The 12,331-nt window shown below is 35.2% G+C and overlaps 1 long non-coding RNA gene across 1 annotated transcript; it reads right to left on the bottom strand.

Moving 5' to 3' along the window:
• Positions 1 to 4,611: 4,611 nt before the first annotated feature.
• Positions 4,612 to 6,597, bottom strand: LOC141696814 (uncharacterized). Its single transcript, XR_012564498.1, has 3 exons — positions 6,211 to 6,597; positions 5,797 to 5,895; positions 4,612 to 4,891 (listed from the first exon to the last, which is right to left on the bottom strand). It is a non-coding gene; the product is annotated as an uncharacterized LOC141696814 (long non-coding RNA).
• Between the last annotated feature and the right edge of the window lie 5,734 nt (positions 6,598 to 12,331).

The raw sequence follows: 12,331 nt of genomic DNA on the forward strand, positions 1-12,331 counted from the left end.
CACTACTTGGTTTCGACCCCTAGGAGCCAATTGCTGATTAGTGTTCTGAGCCTCAGTTTGTCCTCCTCCCGGTATAATTGGTATTTACTGATTTCTCCCTTGATTACCTTCCAGAGTTCTATCTTGTCCTCGGTCGCGGCCATTCAGAATATCTCGGTCATAAATTTGCATGTCTCTTCGACCGTTCTCTCCCATACGATCATCGCCTTCAGTTCGATTGTTCCAATGAGCATCGCGATAGTTAGTGCGATGATTGCCATCCAAGTATCTGCCGCGACCTTGGCCCCTTTCTCTCTATTGGGGCCTTCTCCAGCGGTCACTTCCATAGTTTTGACCATACCTATCCATCAATCCATGGGGATGAGCTCTCTCATAGTCGCGGTGCCGCTCCTGATTATCCGTTGGATTCATGGGCACACGCGGTAAACCATGAGGCATCGCATCTCCGCGATCGGCATCTCTCTGCCATTCTAAAAGTAACATTTGCAAATCATCATCTCCTAGGAGGATCCCCAGACAATATTTCACAGTAGCAAAACCTCCCTGCTCGTTAGCTGGCATAGATTCTGCTTGTCACCGCTCCTCTAGAGTACGTCCAAACCGGTCTGGGTGAGTCACAGCTTGGTTATCAACATGTAGCACTTCTCGTCCATCAGTATTTTCATCGACGAGTTCAACGGTTGGGGCTGTGTCGTTGGAGTAATTCAAGCATTATGGAGTTACTGGCACATGCCCGCCTTCTGTTCGGCCACGACCGGCCAACGCATCTCTCTCAGTCATGGGGGCTTTGCCAGGTGCGTGGATAGGACAATTGTGGTGAAGGCCTCTCCTGGTCTTGCGTCGCTCCATTATGCTCAGCCTTGAATCAAATCCGTTCAGAGCATCACCCATACGGTACAGTTGCTCTAGCAAATCAGCATTACTGATCAGAACTGGTGGTTGACCCCCCAACATCTGGAGTGAGGCGATCCATAATGGGTGGAACATAAGGTTCATGGCTGCCATAGCCATGATCAGACTCTTCTTCAGAACTTCCATCACGATATTAACACATCTTTCCTCCTAGATGCAGATCTTGATTAGCCCTTCCTTCTAGCGCCAATTTGTTGACGGAGGAATTTGGTATCAACAAAGTTTGAGGTTCGTAGACGGAAACCAAACCTGTGATGGTGGCTCTTCGTCAGAAAATGTGAACAGTAATCGGCGGATTTTATGAACAGTGTTTGATGTTTGTGATTATTGGTGGCTGAGATCGCTCAGGATTAGTGGTGGCTCATTTGCGCTCTCGCTTCTCCCCCTTACAATTTGCCTACGTATCCTTATTTATAGGGAATCAAGTCAACGTAGTTCTTGGGGAACAAGAAACATAATGAGCTTAGATCTCTTGTCCCGAGGCCCAGTAGGAAACCTACGGGAAACCGTTTTCTACTAGCTTTAGGAATGTCCGCCAATGAGGCCCAACCACAAAGGCCAAAGGCTCGCCCATGGCTTCGAGACTTCGCTGATAAGGCATCTCCATGGCCAAGGATAACCTTCCACTACCAACTATTTCTCTAGTCCGTGGACGCATATATAGCCGTACTTCACCCCAAATATTGGACGCATCCTTGTACCCCGGATAAGGATCCCCTACCAGATTACAGGACAAGTGATCCCAAGCTTTTGGGTGCAAAGTGCATGACACTCCGAAGTTTCCCAATGAGGACACCCGTTGTCTACAGAGACAGAGCTCCCAAAGCACACACAAGAGTTTACCCCACATCCCCAATAAGGACACTAATTGACTATAGGAGGAGGCCTTCCGTCCAGGCATACCCCTGGAAGTCTCTGACCATGGACACCACTTTCCTGTGGTTGCAATATGGGAAAGAGTTCTTCAATAGAGTACCTGTATAAAATACATTAATAATAATAATCTTCTTCCTTCCTTGCATCATCCAAAGAACCCATCCAAATAACCATGTTGAAATCCCATCCAAGCCTCCTTCCTTACTTAGGGCGCGCCCTAGCACTTTCCCTAGGTAAGGGATCAACTCAGAGATATTATCCAAAGTCCTTTCTTCAGCAAAAAGGCGCGCCTCCACCACTCGTGAGTGCGGGCCTAAAATTGGTTATGGTGTTAACCATCAAGCCTTCAAGGCATTTAATCAATAGCTTTTTATTTTTAATATAAGGGCCCGCCATCATCCCATATTTGTCGGGCGCGCCTTCATCCTTTCTATTAACAGATTCGCCTCTCCTTAATTCCAGGCATGAATATCTCAATTAAGATCAATTGACCCAGTTTTGACCCGAACAAGGTGAATACCAAATTTTGGGCATAACACAGTCCGTCAACATGATCATGTTATTTTCCATCCTAGTTTCTTGAATGTTTTCTTGCTTTAGCATGATCATGCGGTCTTTTAACATGATCATGTTGTTGTCCTCCCTTACTTCCTTGCAAGTATATTCATGTCAAGTTTATCTTCAAAATACTGGGGCTCTTGTCCTAAATTAGTCTCCTCTACTTCTAAAAAACCCAATCTCGAGTTCTCATCTAAAATCAGAACATCGTATGTCTCTTGCTTATCTCTCCATGGTGGTATCTTTGTAGGCAAATTTCTTTTTGAAATCTCGTGCTTAGCTTTTTCCTCCGGAAGAACGTTTTGACATGACATCCTCACAAAAATCAACCAAAGCCAATAATGATTAACCATCGCAAGAACAAATTTAGATTTGACATCAAAAAACTCACGTGGAACATCAGGAGATATTACACATTCATTTGATTGCTTCGGGACATCTTTATCTTCCAACAGATACATAACATAATTCCCATTATTATCAATGAAGTCAACTTTTTTCTCTTTACTTTGTGACATAAGTTCATATCAAACTAATAAGGCCTACTCAATATTATCTGGCATGCTCCCACATCAAAATTATCATACACGGTAGCATCCTTAATTTACTTCAAACTAGCAATGTCAATCATATACTTTTCACATGTGTTAGTGTCAACTAATAGATTATCCCAACCAACATTAAATGGTGCTACATAAGTTTGTGGAGATAATTTAATTTCATGAACCACACACATCATGTTCAAGTTCTCATAATTTTCATACTCAACCACAATCCCTAAAATTTGGGGACTCACCTTACATAATGACTAGGTTAAGCTCTGATGTTGCAAATTATACGCCAAGTATTTATTTGATGTGTTCTTCAACATCCTCGATCTTATCTTCTTCAGTCCTATCACCATCCTTTGTAGACACAAAAAATCAAAATTCAAAAATCACCTCCTTTAACTTTTTCTAAATAATTTCCAGTTTTTATCAAAACCAAACTCTTTTATATTTTCCACAACCAACAAGTTACTCTTTTTTGGTTGAAGACAAATATCAAACATATTGTGAGCATCATCGGGTTCATATTACGAAACTATATCATCATCTTCCTTGAGTTCCATATGCATTCTATACTCACAACCTATTGGTAAAAACCTCTCAAACATCAATCACTTCATCTGCCTCCAAGACTGAATTTGTGCTTTGCCTTTACGTATTCTATCTATTTGCAACTTCTCCCACCATATAGCAGCGTCACTTTTTAGTTTACAAGCCACCAGTTTCACCTGTCTTTATTCATCAACCTCTGTAAACTCAAAAAAATGGTCAACCTTTGAAATCCACTCTAAGAAATCCTCCACCCCATGGAATAACGGAATATCAACATGAATCTTGTAATCATTACGATGTTGATTGTTATTATGACCAGAACCACTATACGTGTTGAGGTAAAATCCTTCAACTCTTTTTTCCTTAGATCTAGTAATTCTGACCACCGTATATTATTGAAACATTATTTTCAATCTTGTCATAGAGTTCCTTAACTCTTCAATTTCCAATATATTAGCAATCTCATGATCACCATCATAATAACCTCCGATTGTGCCTCTCCCGATCATCATAGAACGAGGTGAAATCCTTACTCTGATGCCATTTAACGCAGAACAGAAGCGAAGGAAAAGCGTTAGCTAATCCTTGCAAGGACTCTCAAATGAGAAATCCTGAAATACCTTGAATTCATAAGGCAAATCTCGATTCCACGAGGAATAATTCTTGAATCTATAAGAAAAATAGGAGAAAACTCTTGGGGTTTTAATTCAATCAAAAAATCCTATATGTAACATAATAACATTATTTAGATCTGGATAAAAAACCCTAAAAAATATTAAACAAATCATAATTAGAATAAAATATTACTTCTATTTAATATTTAATCCTTGTAAGGACTCTCAAATGAGAAATCTTAAAATACTTTGAATCCGTAAGGAAAACCTCGAATCCCGTCAACATTATCTTGTTGTTATCCTTTCTAGGTTCTTGAATGTTTTCTTTCTTTAGCATGACCATGTGGCATGTCAGCATGATCATGTTATTATCCTCATTTACTTACTTGCAAGTATATTCATGTCTAGTTTATCTCAAAATATCGGGGCTCTTGTTCTACATCGATAAAGCACCCTCATAAAAGCCTAACAAGAACATAATGATACTCTCATGAAAACTAAAGAGCATAACTTAACATTAAAATAACAATATTCTGTAAACAAATGGGAAATATCACAACATATAATATATAAATGTTAGTACTAAGCATTACATTGACACCAATGACTTGGTTAAATTGAGAGACTAAATTACCACGACGACATAATTAGTCAAAATACATTGAGAATAGCAAATAAAGTCCCATGATAGCCACATCAACTATTAAAAATGATAGGTGAGCTGCTTGATTGATTCCCATCTCTGCAAGATGACCAGAAGCATCGAACTTTGCATGCCAATGCATAGAAAGATTGGTGCGTAGAAAGATTATCCTGCAAACTTCTTCTTTCCTATGAGAATGATAGTTAATTTAGGGAAGAGTCTTGATACTTGTAGTCAAGTAAAATGTACCCATGTAGCAAAGATAAACGATATCATAATAGCTGATGAGGATGGGAAGTCAATATTTAGGCATGTATATGATTTTAACTGTTCCGTGTCCTAAGTTTAAATGTCACCAGAGAATAGTTATAAATGCAACTGTGTTTCTAAGACTCTAGGGCATCTTAATTCTAAATGCATCTGTTATGTTTTTTTTCTAGGAAAATGCTTGGGATATCAATATATTGCATTCTTAATTTGAAGTTAAAATAAGGGACAAAAAGAGTTTCAATCAACTATCTTTCGCATGCTTCCGCATCGTAAAATAAATAACAGACCAAAGTAGAAAAAAATAGAGAAATTAACACAAACCCAAGAATTTAATTTTTTTAGTTAAACATTATAAAATAAAATAAGGAAGAATCAAGAGTTCACAGATGGTATTTTTGTAACCAGTCAGCCAATGAGAAGAATAGTTTGCCGTAGGTTAATAATTAGTTAGCAAATTTTATGGTTAAATTTAATACCATTAAAAAAAATGTAAGAAAGTATGTGTAAGTTCTAATATTGTCAACATTTAGGTTAATGATTACATACCCTGAAATACCTAGAATTACCAATAAAAAATGATGCATGCTAGAACTCAAAGCAATAGGGTTCCTCATTCTTTTTCAGAAATGGTATGATGAGAGCTATCCTGCAATATTTATACCGATCTCAATAGAACTATATTTTCAATAAAATAAATATAAATTTATTATATTAATCACCTTCCAGAAGTTAAAAGTTTTATCAATAAACAAAACACAAAGTCATAAGTGAAATCAAGAGACATGCATCAATATTGTCAACATTTGAGTTAATGATTACATACCCTGAAGTACCTAGAATTACCAACAAAAATGATGCATGCTAGAACTCAAAGCAATCGGGTTCTTCGTTCTTCTTCGGAAATGGTATGATGGGAGCCATCCTGAAAATCATAATGATTAATTTATACCGATCTCAATATCTCTATATTTTCAATAAAATAAATATAAATTTGAATATTATTCTACCGTACCACCCAATTCAATTAACAAAAGGTATAATCTCTCAGTCATCATATCATAGATGACTGAGTATGCATCTAGAAAAATATCATATACCATCTTCTTAATAAGTGTTCATTCTTTATCATTTTCCTAATTTAAAAATAAAGAAGAGAACTAAATTTGCTAGACAAAATTTTTAAAAACACAAGTAATAAATAGGAAATGACACCAAAAGGTACCGTTTCTTGACTTACAGGCTTATGCTCGTAGGCATCTCGCATGAATCGGAGTATATCTTCCCTCTTCTCATAAAATCTTGTGAAAAGATCTTTTTCAAGCTAATAGATGCAGGTTATACATGTGATCCTTTATATGTTGTATCAGTAGTTTTATTTTTTTCTTTCATTTGGCTTTGAATTAATTGTATATGACAAGTTGTTTTTGAATTTCTTACCATTTCCAAGAAATCAATGAATACTGCATCGGTAATAATTAATCATATGAAAGAATCAGAATTCAAAGTCTTATACTCCCAGAATATCTTGATATGTTGAATCTATCCACAGGCTAATAAACTACTGAACAATGTGTGATCAAAATATGATCCATCTCTGAAATCAAAAGAGAATAACAAAAATGAAAACTGAAATATTTGCATATCACACATAAAATTTTAATTAAGATATAAATATGTCTTATTATATTTGTGTAATGAAAGCAAAAATATAAGACAACGAATTCTAATGGACTAGAAAAGATGACTAAAATAACATAAAATTTTACAACATAACATAACTCACCTAAAGGATTCACCGATAAACTCATCTTTAACATCAAATTTGTTACACAAACGGTTAAACAGTTCTTTTTCATATGCCTTTTGTAAATATTGAATTATGAAGCATTCATTGTAGTTCTTTAAGATCACTTTTAATTCGTTGGTCAAGATTTTTTTTACAAATTATCAAATCTTTAACTAAGTTAAACCACATAAATATACAAATTGCAAATACATATATTTATATAAGATTGATAAATTTTATGGGATAAATATACCTTTATACAATGCATGAAACTCAAAGATGGGATGTCATTGATGATAGGATGTCGTGCCATATATTATCTAAATAGAGACTTCCTTGTTGTAAACATCTCATTATAGAAAATAGAGAAAATGTCATTCATACTATAATTAGCATAACACAAATTCTTAAAAAAAATGATTTCTCACAGAAAAAATTCAAGTTGATTTTCTAAACTAACATTTCCGATCAACTGATCAAATGTGATACTTGACATTCTTTCTAAGAGTAGACAGATCTTTTTCACATTAATAACACAGTAAGCCTTAGCTATTCTGGCCAAAGCTAAGCGAGAATCTAAGGCTAAGAGAGAGAATGATTCAAGATGCTTTCTCTTTTTTGAAACTCTTGACACATTCTTGGAAACGAAAAAAGTAACCATCTTAAACACTCTTTTGGCTTCACTGTCAATGTTAATTCCATCAAATAATTTTCCATTAAATATAGTGGAAAACTGATCATTTTCATGAATGTTAAATACAGTTAAATTTCTTATGCCTAAAAATTTTAGATTTGATATTTGATGAGTAGGTGGATAATGCAAACAAAGAAGATTCACTCATATATTTTTTTAAATATTTTAAATCTACATAATTATGATTTTCTTTATTTGTTTGTTAATATCATTACAAATTTTTCACCATTGAAAAAATACATAGGAAAAAAATATATTTTGGTAATTCAAGTAAGAGCATTCATATTGTTGATAATCGCTTTATATTTGTGCAACATTAATTTTATAATTATATGTGCAACGGTAAATTTAATATTATTATTTTTTAAACTTTTTAAAGATAAAATTTGTACTCCAAAATATTACATTTTAGAGAAACATTACTATAATATTGATTAAGCAGCATTAACTAAAAATATTAACTTATTGAAATAGTTTGGAATTGTTAAGTCAAGACAGAACTATGAGATTGATGATATTGATCGACATATATCTACTATAGTACAACAAAGATTGTATGATGATATTTAGAGACTAGCTTGTGCCTCATAATTCTCAAAGTCCCTAGCAGACATCTCGTTAAAATAAAAGAACACATTAGTCAACCGAAACTTATCCACTGATAATGAAACTTACAACATTCTTTTTTTAAGAACTTTGAGCGTTGAGGCAAACTTTTTTTGGGCCATACGCTTCATATACTTCCTCCTAATCCAACTATGATGCTTAATATTCTTCTTAGGTATGCAGCCATATACTTTCCAACTTCAGAAAATAGTTCGCCAAGCTCTTCATATCCTCACAAAGGTATTTCAAATGAAAATCTTTATTAGTCCCCATTTCTTTTGCTTCTCTTACCAGGCTGCCAAGCCTCTCAAACTCAATGTTCAACACTTTCATGTCTTCTTTTATACTATACATAAGTTTGACTTTCTGAAACAAAAAATAATTATACTATGTTAGGCCTTTAATTATACTGTAGAGGGGAGGGTGAATATAGTATTAACAATCAAATCAAAAATAAGAACTCAAATATGAAGAACAGTTTTATATTAATGAATAAAAACTGTTTACAAAACTCTCTCAAAAGATGAACATATATCCTTGAGAGCTGATAGGTTACACCAAAAGATAAAACAATAATCGAGACTTTTAGTGTTAACCTAATATGTGCTTATATACTACACAGTTACACAAATAATCTAGTTGATGATATACATGAATAAGGAATCCTAATACATATCCAACTATTGATCGAAACAATTGAGTAAAGTCCTACACCGAAATATCTATGCAAATCATAGTAATTATCACTGAATTAATCACTTCCCGAGATACAGCTTATAACGAAATACTAATATAAACTCTAATGATAAATATTTATGATATCATCATCTATCAAATGCTGATATGTTAAACCTTGATATCTTCTGTGACAAACTCCAATGGCAAACTCTGATAGCTAACTTCTGATATCATCAAATTATATCTAACAATCTCACCCAACTTGTGCATTATGTAAATATGTACAAGTTTCTATTTGATGATGTAAAAACTTATCTAAATGCAGAAATACAAATAAATATACATTCTTACAGTCAGTGCATCAGACTTTAATCTTCAGTCCTAAATTCTGGCATATCTTGTAGCTTCATTAAATAATTGTCTGAGCATATTCCCTTTTTCTATGTTCAAATACATTTTCAGTCTCTGCTTGACATCCTTGAGCTCTTGAGAAGATTCATCAATATGATAGATAACAGCCTTTAGATCGGAAATTTTATTTCTGTTTAAGTTCAAATCATCCTGTTGAATTAACTTATAATCTTTAGCATCAGGACTAAAAAAAATCAACTTTGAACCAAGATGTTCAACAATTTGTGCTCCTCCTTTAGGCATGTCAGCAACTGAATCATCCTTCAGTATCTATTTATAAATGAATTTGGATTTAGCCATACCTTTCTACTTCTCATGAACTAGGCTTTTTATAAACTTAGACCATCTTTTAGTAGTTGCATTTTTGACAGAGAGCATGCAAATTAGGTATTCAAGTAATGCTAGGATTTGTTCAACATTTATTCTTGAGATACTCTTATCCTTTTGCCAGAATCAAGGAAGTACAACATATTTTCTTTAAGTTTTTCACCATCAAAATTGACAAGAATACTCTGAACATTAATTATTTTCTTAAGATCCTGAAGTAAACATCTTCACCCATTACAATTAGTGAATTTATATCTTTTATCTTCGAGGCATCTCCTTTGCAAACTCTATATTTCTTGTAACCAAGACCTCTTCTCTGACTAGGTTCTCTAGATTGAGATCCTCCACTATAGATATTCTTGACTATGCCAGCATCTCTACCAGGAGCATGAGTCTTGTTATTCCATAAAAGCTTCTTCTTTTCAACAAAGTCCGATGCTAATTCATCCATGGGTTCAGGAGTAACACATTTGTTAACATAGTCATACCAGCTTTTATCCATTACAACCTTATTATACATGATGTATCTAGTATCTTTATTGATTTTGAATATAGGTTTGGATGGCTTAGGTATTCTCTTGAACCTTGGTCTGTTAGATTCTTACATAGATTTAGATTTCTTACACCAGTTATTATAATCTTCATTGAAAGTGGGATATGCACAATGTAGTGAAAGAATGTGTTCACACTCATGAAGTCCAAGATGCCATTTATGGTACCGATGATGTGTATGTGGAAACATCCTAGCAATGGCATTACAGATTGCAGAGTCCTGGTCAGTAATGATTGCTCCAGAAGCCTGATTCCCCATGCACTTTAGTCATTGGTCAAATAACCAAATAAATGTTTCTTCTTGTTCATCTGAAAGTAATGCACAACCCAATAAGATAGACTGTCTATGATGGTTAACACCTGTGAAAGGTGCAAATGGCATTAAAAAGTTATTTGTCTTGTATATGACATCAAACACTATCACGTCACAAAATTTCATGTAAGATTTTCTGGCTCTAGCATCACACCAAAAAATACTTCTACAACTTTGTGTATCATCAAGTTGAATGGCATAATAAAATTCTGAATCCCTCAACATGAGCAATGTTAGTAGTTGATGTTGAGTAAGATTGAAGCTGTATATTTATCTCAACAATATTAGTTTAGATAACTCAACATAGAACAAAGGACTTGTAAATAATCAATGTTCCACTTGGAATCAATACATATTGATTATTGGGCATATATAATGATCTTGGTAGTTGCAGTGAAGAAGACGTCAACAGAAGTTCATATGAAGTTCATTAATATGTTCAGGAAATGGAGGAATAAGGTTGCAGTCATTTGAAGCAGTTACAAGGATTATTGTGTTGGTCTTGCTAAGCAGGCCTAACTCCACATTAGTGTGATATTGTCTGCTTTGGACCGAGCCCGCACGGGATTGTTGGGTACATCCCAAAGGCTCATACTAATGGATCTATCTGGCTACTTATATTCTAGCAATCTTCCCCTTCACACACCAGGCTCGACACATGCCGAATCTGCCATATGATTGGGTGATCTTCTCCCCCTGGACCCATACTAAAATCCTTTTGGCTTTCTGACTCCCCCTAGGCCCATACTGGAAGGCCCACCTACCTTTTCCATGAGCCCATACTCGATGTAACCCATCAACCTTCTTTCAGGTCCATTCTGGAAGCCTAACTGAGATTGTTCTTGACCGTTACAACCTGAAGTTGTGATACCACTTGTTGGGCTTGCTAAGCAGGCCTAACTCCACATTATTATGATATTATCCGCTTTGGACTGATCTCACACGAGTTTGTTGGGCACATCCTGAAAGGCCTCTTACTAGTGAAGTTATCTACCTGCTTATATTCTAGCAATCTGCCACTCCCATAAATGATGTGAGACAATTCCTAACATAATGTGAAGAAGTAGAAGATTCTAAGTGAAGTTTACTGTATATGGTAGAAGGCTTGACAATGGTTTGTAAAGATTATAGTATGAAGTCCTGAGAACGGAACTAGTCCTCTGTGAACCAGACCATTGCACTAGGCGTCAGTGATCCGTCAAAGGAAACTAAGTACTATCATTAGAAGAATTATTAAGTGAGGATTCGTATCTGAATATGAAGGTGATATGGTTTATACTAAGACTTAGAGAGAAGATGTGAAGACTGGACATTTTAAGGGTTAAAGTGCTCTACAAAAACCAAGTCAAAGTGATCACTACCTTGTAGTCGGAGTCACCAAGGCTACTCTATTACCTAGTAGGAGCAATTATATTAAAGTATGGCTCAAAAAGTAATTACTAGAAGTGGTCTTGACATAGTAGGAGCAACATGGAAGAAATGAGCTCAAAAACTAACTCAAAAATGCACCCAATTCACTCTAGGCGCAAGTGGAGTATTCCTAGCCCCTTGTTGGCGCAAGTAAGGTTAAAATTCTAAGGCAAATACAATCTACATGCTAGTAGGAGCAAGAGAAGCATTCATTGTCCTTGTTGGCAAGTATCATGGAAAATCTAAGTCAAAATCCTCATTGTACCACTCTAAGCACAAGTGCTCTTCCCTAGTACCTTGTTGGCACAAGTAGAGGAAAAAATTAAGGCAAAATGGCTTGTTATTCACTCTCTAGGAGCAAATAACTATCTATATACTCCTAGTAGGTGCAAGTGAGCATACCTTGTGAAGAAACTAAGTGGTGGACTCCCCATCTAGGCGCTAATGAATAAATAAAAGGGATACATGAGCAAGTGGTACAAGAATGCAAGTTGTTAATCAATTTACTTGGCTAATATTAATCCATGTAAATGTTTCCCTCTCTCCAAGCTACCAGCCTATTTAATCAAATAGATGCATAT

This window comes from Apium graveolens, chromosome 11 (assembly GCF_009905375.1).
Source record: "Apium graveolens cultivar Ventura chromosome 11, ASM990537v1, whole genome shotgun sequence".
Taxonomy (NCBI): Eukaryota; Viridiplantae; Streptophyta; class Magnoliopsida; order Apiales; family Apiaceae; genus Apium; species Apium graveolens.